The sequence below is a fragment of the Prionailurus viverrinus genome, chromosome B3 (assembly GCF_022837055.1).
Source record: "Prionailurus viverrinus isolate Anna chromosome B3, UM_Priviv_1.0, whole genome shotgun sequence".
Lineage (NCBI taxonomy): Eukaryota > Metazoa > Chordata > Mammalia > Carnivora > Felidae > Prionailurus > Prionailurus viverrinus.
Window position 1 is genome coordinate 2,711,228 of NC_062566.1, and position 14,852 is coordinate 2,726,079.

General features: G+C 52.9%; 1 protein-coding gene across 2 annotated transcripts in view; it reads left to right on the forward strand.

Moving 5' to 3' along the window:
* Positions 1 to 14,852, forward strand: part of NTRK3 (neurotrophic receptor tyrosine kinase 3) — a 551,343-nt gene that overhangs the window by 143,668 nt on the left and 392,823 nt on the right. The gene's annotated exons all lie outside the window — the stretch shown is intronic.

The window sequence follows — 14,852 nt, forward strand, 5'->3', positions numbered from 1 at the left end:
AAGTCCTGGGCCAAGCAGGCAAGTGGGTTACCTTAGAGCTGGAATCTGCACCCGTCCCTCTCTTCCCCTGCCACCTGGCCAGCCCTGCTGTCAGCCCTCAGCCAGTGTGATTTGCTGAAGGACAGCTTGGGGCAGACTTTGAGGAGTGATGCTCTGTCCCCATGTTCAGCGCCACTTGAAATCTCCCCAGAACTCAGGAGCTGAGGGCAGTGTCCCATGCGGTCTAGGTCTGCCCTCCCCTTTCTCCTTTGGCATCCATTATTTCTTTGGGATGTCTAACGAATCTTGAAATCAGCTTGGTTTTCCCCTCTGTTCATCCCATACTGGGAACTGGTACCCCGGGCGTCTGCTGCTCGAGGGAGGAGGAACAGAGTCAGAGGGCTCCATACTGGGGCTGGGCTTGCAGGGGCATCAGCGAACCCTGTGGCCATGTGGCCTCGGTGGCTGGGTCTTGTTCTTGCAAAACCCCATTATTCTGGGACGGGCACTGTTGACATTGGGCTTAGTACACGACTTTCCTTGGAGTAAGGAAATCATTGTGGTTGCTGGTTCAGTTCTCAGATATTTTGACTTCCTTTCAAGTTGTCCCGAAGGCCCTGTGGGAATGTGAGACCAGTTTCCCAATGATCATGGGATCTCACATCACTGAGGCGCCTTCCATGGAAGCACAAACTCCAGCTTCACACAAAGAGCCAGACAAAAGGACGTGGCCCCACCTGCCTTGAGCTTAGAACTCTGTTCAAAGACCACACTACTCAGTTTGCGAGTTTTGTCTCTGGGACCCAAAGAAAGGTTCTTCCGAGATGGAAGGTGGGGGGGAAAGGAAAGAAAGAAGCATTATTTTCTGGCTTAATTTTCTGGTTTAATTCAGTGTGCATTAGATCAGCACAGGTGCTGAGCTCCGTGCAAACACAGTAAGCTCTGGTTTTAAGGAACCTCGAGTTCTGGGAGGGAGGCAGATCTCTGAGCCATGGAAGGCTCTGATCGATGCTGTCATAGACACTGGGCTGGTACACTCTGAACTTGCAGGGGCAGAGAGGTTAGTAGGAGAACTTGGGGAGGCTTGTTATGGCGGTGGGATGTCCAGGGTTTCGAAACCAAGGCAGGATTTTGACAGGCAGAAGCTGTGGGGATCAAAGGTGCAAAAGTGCAGAGATGGGTAAGGGTGGGTGGGGCCAGGTGAGACCGTGCCATCTGGAGCCCAGCTGTGGGGAACCAGGGCAGTCTGGTGGCCCGGGAGGCGGGAAGGGAGCCTAGGCCAGGTCCTCGGAAGTGCTGCATACTGTACGATGGAGCCTGGACTGGACTCCTGCAGGCAGTGGGGATCTATGGAAAGTTTTAAAGCGGGAATCTTTTGATAAAACGTCAGCCCTCACCATGTGCCTTCCACCCCTTGCTGTCTTTTCCTTTTTATCCTTTAACGAGGAGTTTGGACCAGCCATCCCACAGCGGAGCAGCCTTGTCCTTTCTCCCCACACCCGGAGGAGGAGGCGGGGGCCAGGGCTGTTCTCGAGTCTGTCCCACCACACAGATCGTTTCTCCAGAGCCACAGAGCAGAAAGTTCAACCTGGCACCTTCCGTCTGGAGCAGACAGGTCTCCCGAGCCGTCTCGGCACCTCCCGCAGCTCCTCTGCCTGCTCCTTTCTCCCCGGGTGCTTCTCCTACAGCCTCCATTTCCTTCCACCTTCCCCTCCTTCTGACAGCAGGGCCCCATCCTCCCATCCCTACCCCCCACCGGACTCCACTGATCTCTAGTTGTTTAAGAGGCGGCCTCTGAGGTCAGACAGATGCAAGTCTGCTCCTGGCCTCCTCACTGTGTAACTTCAGGCTTAACCTCTGCATGTTTGGCTTTTCACCTGCAAAGGTGAATCGAAAGGCCTCCCCTGGAGGTCGGGGGTGTGCCAGCACCTGCACCCAAAGGCACTGTGGAGCACCCTTCCTGCCCTCCTCTCCCTGTCCGGGTTGGCTTTTGGCCCTTCCGGGAGGAAGGTTTCTTTGGCTGGGGAGCCAGTGGGCAGCTCCAGGTGGCATGGGGTTTCTTGCTATGCTTCTCAGAATGCTGCTGGCCTTTTAAACTGCCTCCCTGTCTCCCTTACAGCATAACAAGGGCATAAATCAGGAGCTGTCAGCGTTCATTTCCATCCTTGGGTGGACAGCATCCTGTCCTAGCAAGGCTCCAGGTCTGCCTTTGGAAGACTGGCTCCCCGAAGCCAGGGAGGATGACAGGCTGGGGCTGAGGGGGTCAGTTTAGGCCAGCACTATATGGGGAAGAGCCAGTGTGTGCTGTGATTCCCGCATGTATCTGTCCCCCTGGCCCACATCGGTTCTGGGGCAGAACCCATGAGCTATCAGACAGGTGGGGACTAGAATCTTCTCCCCAGAATGCCCGGCTGCCAGGATGAGATGTAGGCTTGCCAGGGGCTATCTCTGCTGGAAATAAAAGAGGGAAGATCTCCTACCAGGAGACTTAGGCAGAGAAATCCCACCAAGGGCAACTTCCCCCTTTCTCCCTTCTCCTTCCAGGGGCTGGGACCAAGGCTAGCTCTAATAGAGTCAGTGAAGGTAACTACACTTGGGAGCGGTCCCACAGAACCTCAAGATTTGGCAAGAGAGCCCTCGCTTCAGGCAGGTGCCGGCCAGTATGGGGGGCCCAGCCGGGAGGAGTTTGTGAAATCCCCGTTTTCACTCTGCCCATTTTACAAGTAAGAAGAATGAGACCTGGGTGGCCCCAGACTTGATTACAGGGTCTTATTCCTGCAGCAGCTGGTAAAGGATGTCAAATGTACATAAAAATAAGTGAAAGACAGCTCTCCTTAATCAAAGTCAGTCTCTTCCTCGAAAGGTCCTGCTGTTTGCTACGTGGCAGGGTAACAGTCTGCTCTCTTCCTTAGCTGGGCCGGCAGACCATGCGCTGTGTGAGACCTAGACCAAATCTGGCTTCTCCACGATCTTGCCTAACCCGATGCTTGCCCTTTGGCGAGTCTCCGGGATGCTCCAAGTTCTTTTTCATGCTCAGTGGATACATTAGAAGTGAGGGATGCTGGGCGTGAGGGGATATTCCCATCCTGCTCCCACTTCAGCCCAGGAGTCAGTTGGAGAGAAATAGGAGGCCTTTCTGCCCACTGCCTGCCCCCCTCCCCAGCACAGAGTCAGCAAATTGGTCATCCTTAGGAAAGGTCAGCTGAATCAGCCCCCCTGTAAGAAACGTGCTTGGTATTTTTAGAAGCTTTTCAAGTTTGCAGCTCCTGACCTCAGCAGGAGGCAGTCAGAGCTTCTGCCCATCCGAGCCCAGCCCCAGCCCAGCCCCAGCGCAGCCTAGTCTAGCCCAATCCAGCCCAGCCCAGCCCAGTCTAGCCCAAACCAGCCCAGCCCAGCCCAGTCTAGCCCAATTCAGCCCAGCCCAGCCCAGTCTAGCCCAATTCAGCCCAGCCCAGCCCAACCCCAGGCCAGCTCCAGCCCAGCCCAGCCCAGCCCAGTCTAGCTCAGTCCAGCCCAGCCCAGCCCAGACCCAGCCCCAGCCCAGCTCAGTCTAGCCCAGATTCAGCTGAGATCAGCCCCAGCCCAGCCCAGCCCATCTTCAGCCCCAGCCCAGCCCAGCCCAGCTCAGCTCAGTCCAGCCCAGCCCAGCTGCTATAACCACCCAGTAAGGCCAGGAGGGTACATCGTGACTTTTTAGACTGTATAACATCAGCTTGAAATCCTGTCCATATCACTGCCCCAAATCTATCATCTGACCTTGAGAAAGTCACATTATTCCCATCTGTATAATGGAGAGGTCATCATATTTATTTGCAAATCCATTCTGCAAAAGAGGCAGGATGAATAGGAATCCAATAAACACCCAAAGTTGCTGTACTCTGCTGAATTCTGGGAGATTATCATAAAGCCTGAGTGAGTTTGTGTCCGAGAATTTTGTGTTCCTCAGACAGGGATGTTTAGAGAGACGATGTCATAAAAAATCTGTCATAAAATGCTGTTATGCTAAAAAGGTAGCTTTACGTTTGGAGAGAGAGGCATGTGGTTCAGGAGGGGCCAGCTGTGTTTGGGGCATGAGGTTCTGGGGTCTCCAGCCAGAATCTACGTTGGTTCTGTGTTGCCAATGAAAGAATGCCTTAGAAGAGAAGCCTTGGGCTCTGCTCCTAACTAATTGTGTGGCCCTGGGGACATAACAGTCTTCGTGGGCCTGATTTTTCTACCTATAAAATGGCAGGGGTGGGGGAGGAGGGGTTTGGACAGTATGTGTGCTTCTTAACTCGTAGGTTTCCAGGGAGGGCTTTGTGTCAATCAGGGGGCTTTGAGGGCAGGGATAATGAGTAGAGCGTGCATCTTCCAGGAGCACCCACTGTGCTCCATGGAGACATTTTATTATTTATTTTATTTTTTTAATTTTTAAAATGTTTAGTTTTGAGAGAGAGACAGAGCGTGAGTGGGGGAGGGGCAGAGAGAGAGGGAGACACAGAATCCAAGCAGGCTCCAGGCCCCGAGCTGTCAGCACAGAGCCCGACGCGGGGCTTAAATCCACAAACCACGAGATCATGATCTGAGCCAAAGTTGGATGCTTAACCGACTGAGCCACCCAGGTGCCTCTCACATTTTATTTTTAAAATGTATGTGAGTGTATCCTCCTACTGTATGCTATGGCCATGCGTGTTCTGGCATGAACTAACGTTTTAAAATGTTTCCATGGAGGGGCGTCTGGGTGGCTCAGGTCATGATCTCACTGTTTGTGGGTTCGAGCCTCGTGTCGGGCTCTGTGCTGACAGCTCGGAGCCTGGAGCCTGCTTCAGATTCTGTGTGTGTCTCTCTCTCTCTCAAAAATAAATAAACATTAAAAAACTAAAAAAAAAAAAAAAAAGAAAAAAGAAATGTGAGACTTCAAAGAAATTAAAAAAAATTTTTTTAATGTTCATTTATTTTTGAGACAGAGAGAGACAGAGCATGAATGGGGGAGGGGCAGAGAGAGAGGGAGACACAGAATCCAAAGCAGGCTCCAGGCTCTGAGCCGTCAGCACAGAGCCCAACACGGGGCTTGAACTCACGGACTGTGAGATCATGACCTGAGCTGAAGTCGGATGCTTAACCGACTGAGCCACCCAGGCGCCCCAAGACTTCAAAGAAATTTGATGCCCACTTCAACCCCTCTCCCGCCTCCCTGTCTTCCCTCCCCACCCATAGGGAGATTCATTCTCCTGTGTGCCTGGGGGTTCTGGGTGGAGAAGTGTGAGGAACGTTGGACTGGTTGATCTCCAAGGGTCATTCAAGTGGTAGCATTCTAGAATTGTAAAATGTGCTGTGGTGTGTGTGTGTGTGTGGAGGGAGGAAGTGGGGTTCATGATAAACTGATCTCATAGAAAGACAATTTGATATCTTCTTTCTTCTTCCTAAAGTTCCAGAACTGGAAAGTTCCAGTGGACTCAGAAGTTGGAAGGGAAAGTGAACTGGCTACCTTGGCCAGCAGGGGGCGAAGGGAGAGAACAGTGGGAGTCAGGAAGTGGGGCTGATATTTAAAATGTTCTATTCTGTAATCTGCGGATCAGAGCTAACAGATTACAAGCGTGGCTTCTAACTCAATCTGGCACAAGAGAATGGAGATTCTCCCCAACCCTTGCTTCTAATTAAGCAGCCTCATGTGCTCAGGGCCAGCAGTTACCTTCAACACACACAGGCACACACACACACACACCCTCAGCCCCTACCCCATCCTTGGGCACTCCCCCAAGTGTCTGCCCACCTGCCTGCGGCTCCCCAGCTCCCCCGTGCTTACCTGCACAGCCCAGCCCCCTGGAGGTTCCTGCTACAGGTGGGGTGGCTGCTCTTGCCCACCCCTCCAAGCCCCATCTCTCTGTCACTGCCCACGCCCTCCCCCAGGCTTTGAACACACACTTGTTCACCCCATGTAAGATTAGAAATAAACTCTCTCTGGAACCTGTTCAAAGGCTAATGTGCATCCTCTCTTAATTATTGATTTGTTTATTACAGACGCTCGGGTAGGACATTCAAGGCGGCCGCTGTGCCCAGGGCCCACCTCTAGAACTCCTACCCCTCGCTGGAGTGGGGGAGAAGGCTGGGAGAGTGATCTCGTCTTGGGAAGGGGTAGTTGGCTGCTGGGTGAAACCCACCCACAGGGAAGGTTGCAGACCAATCCTGCCCCCCAACAAAGCCCAGACTGGCCCAGTGACCACAATGGAGTCCTCCCACTCTCCCTCTCTTCCCTATTACAAGGAGAAAACCCCTGGCAGAGGGCTGTAGGGATGCAAAAGGGCAGGCTTGTCCTCTTTCCTCCCCCTTTCCTTCCTGCCTCACTACTGGCCACTTACACGCAAGAAGTGGTTCCGTGCGGTGGGCGCAGTGGTTGGGGTTTAACGCCTGCCTCTTACTGCCGCGTACCAGCTGGGCGACCTTGGACAAGTAATGTGACCTCTCTGGTTCTGTTTCTTCCTCTGCAAAACAGGGCGTTTGTGAGGATTCTGTGAAATCGTGCATACGAAGGGTGTAGAAGAATGATACACGTAGAGGTCAATACATCGTGGTTGCCTTTGTCATTCCTTTTCTTGTCCTCATTCTGCTCCGCCTCATCCCTGGGACTCCAGGATTGCAGGAGATGACCCGCCATGGCCCTCCCAGTATGTGGGGGCAGCCCCTGGAAGGTCCCTGCTACACCTAAGCACAGTGGGGGCCTCGAGCCTGGGCATGGCCACGAGCTCTGCAAGAAAGGGGACGGATCCTTCAGACAATGTTCTGCAGAAGTACTGCCCAGCCCTGGGCGAGGGGAGCACAGAGCTGGTCACTGGAAGCACGGCCTCCAAGGCACACTGGGAAAGGGTCACAGCCATCCATCCACAGGGCTGGGCTCCTGGGGCTCTCTCTTTTGGGGTCCTGAGGGTAGTTCTCGAATTTGACATGATGAAGGGGGCATCCCGATGTCCCTGCCTTTTGGGGGTCATTTGCCTTACACCAGTTGGAGGGACCCGGGGTTTGTGTCCAGGCTAGGTCTCTGGGACCCTCTCCACACTCCACGCCCTTACCCCAGGGCTCTCAGGGGGTCTGGCTGGGGCTCACTGGGGCTAGTTTGTACCCCGCCCCCACTTCATCCCCTGTCGCGCCCCCCCGCCCCCCCAGCCCAGAACTCCCTGGGCTAGGCTTTTGTTCCCCCGGTTCCCAGGCAGTGCAGCTGGTGCTGTGGGCTGGGGAGGGGGTGGAGGACGGCAGCAAGCCTGTGGGAAGGAGCTGTCTCTTCATTCCAAAGGCGAGCATGGCTCCTCATGTCCCTTCCCCCCAACATAATGCTTCCCCAATTCCCACACTTGTGTCTCAGCAAATAAGACTTTTTTTTTTTTGTGGTTTTCCACTTGCTCTTCATACCTACTTAAATGTGTGTGCGTGCGTGGTTCCCAGCAACCGTCAGCACCAGAGGGAACTGGAGCCGATTTGGTAATTTCTTTCTTTGAGTCCCAGGTATGTGGGCAATGTCTTCCTCTCTGAGCCCAAGGACTTTGGGGCATCACCTCTCTAGCCTTCTGATCTCCTGGAGGTCTGTGCTGCTTTCAGAAATAGAAGTCAGGATGGTTTCCAGCAAGCAGAGAGGGCAGAGTTTAAGAGCACCCTTCTATGGGGGCTGAACCATCTGGGAAAGGGTGGGGCCCCTAAAGGAGACTATAGAGGAAAAGAAGGGAAATGGCATAGCTACATTTTTCAGGTGAGGATGGAAGAGGCTCAGCAAGGTGACAGGATGTGCCCAGGCATCCGGCCAGTAGGTGCTGGAGCTAACATCTGGACCAGATTTGCCTGGAACTAATGCCCATGCTTTAGCTGCTCCTCCAAAGAGAGACCATAATGAGAGGTGTGGACAGAAAGCATTGCCTTGGCATTCCCTTAACTCTTGAGACCAACCGGTGGTTGATAATTGCAGGCAGATCAGGTGTGAAATGCTGATGGAATGTGCAAAGGTCCTGGTGTCCACTGCCTGGTTAGAAGGAACCAGTAGCTGTCATTTGTGGAGTGTTCCATATCCACGAGGCATTTTTACATATAACCTCTTCTGGGATACTCGGGATGACTGGTCCCCCATGTGGCAGAGGAGGATGTGGAGAATCAGAGAAGTCAAGCAGCGTGCCCAAGGTGACACAGCCCGATAGGTTTTTGACACTAAATGAACAGATTCGTTCAGAGCTGAATCTGGAAGCTGGTGTTTGAGCCAGGGCAGGGTAAGGTGTGATCCCGGCTGTTTTGCTGAGAAACAGGTGGAGAAAAGAGCAGCGTGGGAGGTAGTGAAGGCGTAACAGGAGACTAGGGGCTGAATAGCGTGGCTGGATTGGCCGGGAAGGACTAGAGTATGTAGTTGGGCCCCAGGAGGTAGGGAACAGGGCTTGGGTTTCTGCAGGACAGAGGCTACAGTACTGGGGCTGGTGGGCCTGGGCTCAGCCCCCTGGTCTGCTGGGTGTGAAGAGCTCATGAGAGCCCAGGTGGTCTGGCATTGCCTTGGAAACTGCTGTTCCCAACCTTCTCCTGACTGTGGAACTGAGATCAGGAGCTACTTATCTCTCTGTTCTCGAAGCCCCTTGATAATTGCTCTGCCAGGGACAAGTTTACAGCAGCAAGTATAACTCTGGGGTGTGGAGGAGGTAGTCAGCTCAAGGCACCCCAGTTCTGTCCCAAACTTCTCTTAGGGACATGCGTGGGGTTTTAGGCAGCAAAAAGGTACATTAAATCACCTCCAAAATGTGTGATGCCCACTCTTGCGGGGACACTGAGGTAGGCCCCGGGGAGAACAGAGTGAACAGCAGGGACAGGTCCTAGCCCTGTTGGTGCTTAATAGACTGACACTGAGCCCTTATTTACGATGTGTTGAAAGGTTTCAAAGTGCAGGGTTTTGCTTAACAAACATGTGTAAGGCATCTGTTACTTATCAGTTGTGTTTAAGGGGTTGGCAAATCAGTACATAAAACAAGCAAGGTCCTTGTCCTCAAGAAACTTATACTTTAAAAGCTGGTAATAATGGGGAGGGGGGGTGGCGCCTGGGTGGCTCAGTCGGTTAAGCATCTGCCTTGGACTCAGGCTATGATCTGAGTTTGAACCCCGCATCAGGCTCTCAGCTGTCTAGGCAGAGCCCACTTAGGATCTTCTGTCCCCCTGTCTCTCTGCCCCCCCAAAAAAATAAAAAAAAATAAGGGCACCTGGGTGGCTTAGCCCATTAAGGGTCTGACTCCGGCTCAGGTCATGATCTCAAGGTCCCTAAGTTGGAGTCCTGTCGGTGGGGCTCTGTGCTGACAGCTCAGAGCCTAGAACCTACTTCAGATTCTGTGTCTCCTGTGCTGCCCCCTGCCATGCTCTGTCTCTCTGTCAAAAATAAACCAACGTAAAAAAAAAAAAAAAAAAAAAAGGCTGGTAACAGGAAGAACATCCCCTTCTAAGTGAACAAAAATTCACCTAGAAGGTTCTGCCCCACCTTGTCAGTTTTAGCCCCCTCCTCCCCTCCAATTTCAGCTTCCCACCTTGTCAATTTTAGTTCCTTCCTCTGCCAAATGAAGGCCATTGGCCTGGCTGCCCTTTGCTCAATACAAAGTAGGTGGGGTGTGTGTAAGTTACTGCAGGAGGCTTAAGAGGAATGGGTCTTTGACAGAGGGTGAGCGTGACTGTCTGCCCTCTACCCTGCTCTTTGCAGAACCTGCAGTGGACATGGCTGGGAACCCCCTGCTAGGCAGGACTGTGGCGTCAGTCCCTGTGGCACTGAATTCCCGCCCAGCCCAACTGCTCACAGCCAGTGGTGACTCAGCAGGGGCTACCCCCTGGGCAGAGGGAAGCTAACCCTCCTACCCCCCAACCCTGGAGCAACAGCCTGGCAGGAGAACCAGGGAGGGCCCTGGGGTTACTTCTCAGTGCCCAGTGCCTTGTTCCACATGGTGCTCAGGCCTGGGGCCTTCCCTGGCTGCTGGCGACTCTGGGGTCTTGGAATGCAGCTGAGAACATCCATAGGAAGTAGAGAGGCTGCAGGGGACCACCCCACAGCTCAGCCCCACGCAGTTAATTTGCTAGGGGGCATTGCTAGGGGGCTCTGTTTACTGCATGTGTGGGATGAGATTTAGGGTGACCAGGGCGTTTGCCTGTTGGTGGATAGTTGGTTGGTCCTGAGGCTTCCCAGTGGAAGCAGGAAAGCCTTCTGGGTACCTCAAAAGTGGAATAATGAAGCTAACACACACAGAATGCTTACTGTGTGCCAGGCACTGTTCAAGGTGCTTTACTGCATTATCTCACAACCACCTTGTGAGTTAGGCCCTGTGAACCCCTACTTTGTGGATGGGGAGACCGAGGCACAGAGAGTTCAGTGCCTTGTCCAAGGTCAAATGCTATTGGGTGGCTCAGTCATCTCACTGGGTCTATTACATGAAACCATATTTAGTTTTGTTACAGTTGCCTACCGTCTTGTACCCAAGGTCACAGCACCTGTAGCCTGCAAGACTTGAAGTGTACTTTAAAGGGGCCATTGACAAACGTGAATGTACTACCAATGACCATAGTGGGGAAGGATCAGAAAACTGATTTTGAAGCGTAGGGAGGGCCCTGAGGATATTTTGCTCGGAGAAGAGTTGAGAGGTGGGCACCCTTCTGACTGGCTTGTAGAAATGAGACTAGACTTTTCCTTGGGGTTCTAGGTGTACCTCTAGTACCAATGATGGATGCTTCAGGGAGGCTGGTTTTAGTATTTGAAACTGAAGGCTATCCAAGGAATAAAGCTGTTTGTGGACAGACTGGGAGGCCTTGGTTGGTATGAGCTTCCTGTCCCTGAAGGTGTTCAAGGAGGGATAGACTGAGCACTTGGAGATGTCATGAGCGGATTTCTGCATCAAGTAGGGCTGTGGGTCTTTGGCCTTGAGAGTCCTTTCCAGCCCAAAGATTCTGTGAATCTCTCATCCAGGGTAAGTAGAAGAAGTTGAGAATCACCTGGGCAGCATCCCCAGTGAGGAACCCCAAGCCCCCTCCAGACACTCCCTCCAGGGCAGCACAGGAGAATCTGGGTATCCTCAGAAAATAATGGACAGGATTGAGGAGTGAGAGGCAAGGGGCTCTGTTCCCCCTGGCAGGTAGCTCCAACCTCCTGGCAGGTGCATTCCCAAGACCTTGGGATTTGAGTCAGGATCCTGAGCTGGGGCATCTTGTTGTTAGATTCTCTTGTTTCTTTTGACATCTTGTGGTAAGTGGGGCTTTCACCCTCCATGTATGATCAAAACTCCCTCCTTGGCACCTGGCCTTCTGGATACCGTTACATGTCCCCAGCCTCCAACCGTGCCTTTCCGCCTCACATCTTGAGTTTGGGTCACCCAGGAAACAGGCTTTTTTTCTCAGACCCAAGTCCAAGTTGGCCAGCTCCAATAGCTTTTTGGAACAGCAGGTTCTTCAGGGCATGGTTTTCCCTCCGTCTCCTCTGGTGCTCTCCTAGTCACTACTAGTACATTTCTTTTCCCAGCTCAGAGTTTGGGCAGGAGGCCCTGTTTCTTCTCAGACTGGAAAGTCTGGCAGCACAGCTTCTGGATTTAGGCTGACACCACAGGAGTAGGGCATGGTGGGTGAATCCAAAGTGCCTGGGGTCTGGCCTGCATCCCTGTGACATGGTCCCTGCCTTAGGAGTGTGGGTTCATGGGAAAAGCGGATGTGGCTGGGTTTGGGTTTGGAAAGGCAGACATGTGAAGAGTGGGCCAGCAGAGGTTGGGGGGGGGGGGAGGTACTGGGAGGTGATGACTCCTGGGTCAGCGTCTTAATGTTTGTATGCCTGCTGAGTCTTTATTCCCTTCCTCCTTTCCTAGAAAGCAAAGGATTTCAGCTTTGGGGATACCTTACAAACAAAATAGTCAAGGAGGAATCTCAGGTGCTCACACAGCTGGAACATACCCTTTGGGATGAGACAGGTGTTCAGTTTTCTCTGGATGGCACAGAGGTTGGACTGCTGTGCTCCAGGGGGTGGCCTCCCCTCTGGCTTGATGGGGGGCTACATCCAAATCAGGGGTTCCCACCTTACCCTTACTACCAGAAGGCAGCTGCTCCACTGTAAAGGGTTTCTAAAACTATATCAAACATTTCTTTTCATTTTATATAGAGAGAGCACGAGCAAGCGTGAGTGGGGGAGAGGTACAGAGAGGGAAAGAGAGAGAATCTTAAGCAGGCTTCATGCTCAGCACAGAGCCCCACATGGGGCTCGGTCCCACAACCCTGGGATCATGACCTGAGCTGAAATCAAGAGTCGTTTGCTCAACTGGCTGGGCCATCCAGGCGCCCCATCTAAAGCTTTACTTTCTGTTAAAAAAAACTTTGCCTCCTCTTGCCTCTGATGGGTCAGCTGGGGCTATAGTGCTAAGTTTCCTCATTTCTAAGACTGCAGCTGGCAGGAAGAGGTGGAAAGGTTTATCCCGATTGGCAGGATGCTGAGCTGGGTCCTGATCTCTCTGGGACCCAGTGATGACTGCAGACTTAGAATCACTATGTGTCAGGCATTATTCCTTGTCAACCAGGACGTTTTTACCAAGGAGACACCCCAAATGCTCTGGATCCCTGTTGACGAAGAGGAGGGTGTCTACAATGGACGCTTTCCCCTCCCTGCTTTCTCAACTAAATCTGGTGTATCTCAGGGGTTAAGAAATGTTGAAGCAAGAGTGTATTACATCCCTGGGTGAAGTGAGCACCTTCTTGTGCTTATGGTGAAACTTCCTAAGTTTGTACTTAACAAGGTCCCTGCACCTGATATACTCAAGTTGTTTTTTTTTTTTTTTCACCCTAATTGAATAACATTCAGGTCCACGTAGAACCAGAGGATATTCAAGCTGGAAGGTATTTTGGGAGTCATCTTGGTACTTTTCAAACTGCAACGTGCTTATCAATTGCCTGGGGAGCTGGTTAAGATGGATAGTCTGGTTTAGTAGGTCTGGGGTGGGGGCCTTAGATGTCTCATTTGAAGAACTTCCAGGCGACGCGGACGCTGCTGGCCAGAGGGCTACGCTCTGGATAGCGAGGTCCAACCTAGTCATTCTACAGACACGAAAGTTGAGGCCCAGAGGCTTAGGTGATTTGCCAGTGGTCAGAACTGGAACTCTGTTCTCTCCATTCCTAGTCTATCTGCTTTAAAAAGGGCCTCCTTCCTTTTAAGCTGCCACTTCCTGCTCAGGCCCAGGGCTCTAGCATAAACAGAACATCCCATCTTAATCCCATTTTACTGTTAGGATGAAAGGCTTCTTGTTCCATCAGGGCCCCTAGCTTCACAGCCTGCATTTTTATTATCTCCAAAGGGGTTTTAAAAGTTTTTTTTTTTTTTATTTGTTCTGACTTACGGGCACCTCCCCTTCTCTGCTGGAGATGGTAAGAATCGGTTCTCTCTCTCCCCCCCAAAAGTGTGCCGGGCATTGTTTAGGTACAACCATTTCAGTTTCAGCCTGGAAAAGTACTGTTGGGCGCAATCCCTTTGTCGTTCCCTGCTTTTTGGACTCTCCCCTGGGGTGGTCTGAGGAAGGTTCTCTGTGTATCTCTGCTGCCACCTGCTACCTCCTGAGGCCAAACTTTGACTCTGCCTCAGTTTCCCAGGCTTTCAGGTATTCTCAGGCCTCTCCCAGAATGGGACTTTCAGGGCAGGGTGGTTCCCAGCGGACAGAGGGCATGAGGGGGTTGGCCTAGGACCAGTAGGAACTGGTTTATCAGACTAAGGAGGTCTCCACTCTCTGTCCCCTCCTGCTGGTGGGAGGGCAAAATGCCAGTCTGGGGACAAGGCCATAATGGCAACAAGGGGGTAAAAGTCTCACCAAGGCTGAGGGATCGCAGAATGTAAGGGGAAGTCGGGAAAACTGCCTTTTATAGACATGTTCCTTTCTTTCCTTTTTTTTTTTTTTTTTTCTTCCCAAGTTTACTCACAGCGACAGTGCCACTCGCAGGCGCCTGGTCTGTCTGTGGTTGCGCCTGGGGTGGGCGGGTGGCACCCGCATACCCCCTTCCCCCATCTTGCCTGCAAGTTGCCTGACCTGCATCGGAATCCATAGGGGGGTGGGGGAGAAGCCTTTCAGATGCTGGATGCAGTTGAATTCAGCGTATTCGCCTCGTCGCCTGCCCTCATCCAAGATCGGGGAGGAGAGCCCAGCTTTCTTCTGCGTGTGAATGCTGTAGTGTGTTTGCCTGCTTGGACTTCCCTAACCCTTTCTTTTCCTTTCCCACAGCGAATGCTCTGGTTTTCTCAGCAAACAGCTCACATTTGGCATTTTGACGTTTTATTAAAAAAAGAAAAAGCAAAAGCCCTACCCAGGCAAAAAGCGGGGACCCTTCTCTTCTCCGATGGGATCCGAGCTCGCGTCAAAGGCTGCACCTGCTTTGCGCCCCTACCAGGAAGGGGTGCTTGTGTGGGAGGGAAAAAGGGAGGTTCTGCGCCCCCGAATCCGGAGAAAGCAGCCCGCCCGCCCCCTCACCGGGCAGCCAGAGCAGCGCACCCGAGAGCCGAGCCCAAGAAGCCGGCCTCTGACGGTGCTGGTCTGCTTGCCAAAAAATGCCCCTTGCATCTCAATTTCCCCGGCCGTTTCTCTCCCACGCACGACTCGCCCGGGGCCACCTCGGCTCCTTAGCGCAGTCCTTGGGGCGCTGGTTCCATCCCTCCCCTCCCAACGCCGAACGCAAAACCCACCGCCAAGAAGGCGCAGGGGGTGCGGGGTGGGGGCACCAGCCCCTCCCGTGCCCCTCAGTCCCCTCCCAGCCGAGCCCAGCTCCCAGACTCCCGATCACGGAAATAAGTGTCATTTAGACGGAGAACCGCGCGTCCGCGGTCCCCCGTCCCTGGCTCTGGGTGCTTCTCTGCGGTTCCAGTGCGCTCCCGAACCCCCCTCCCCCGTCGC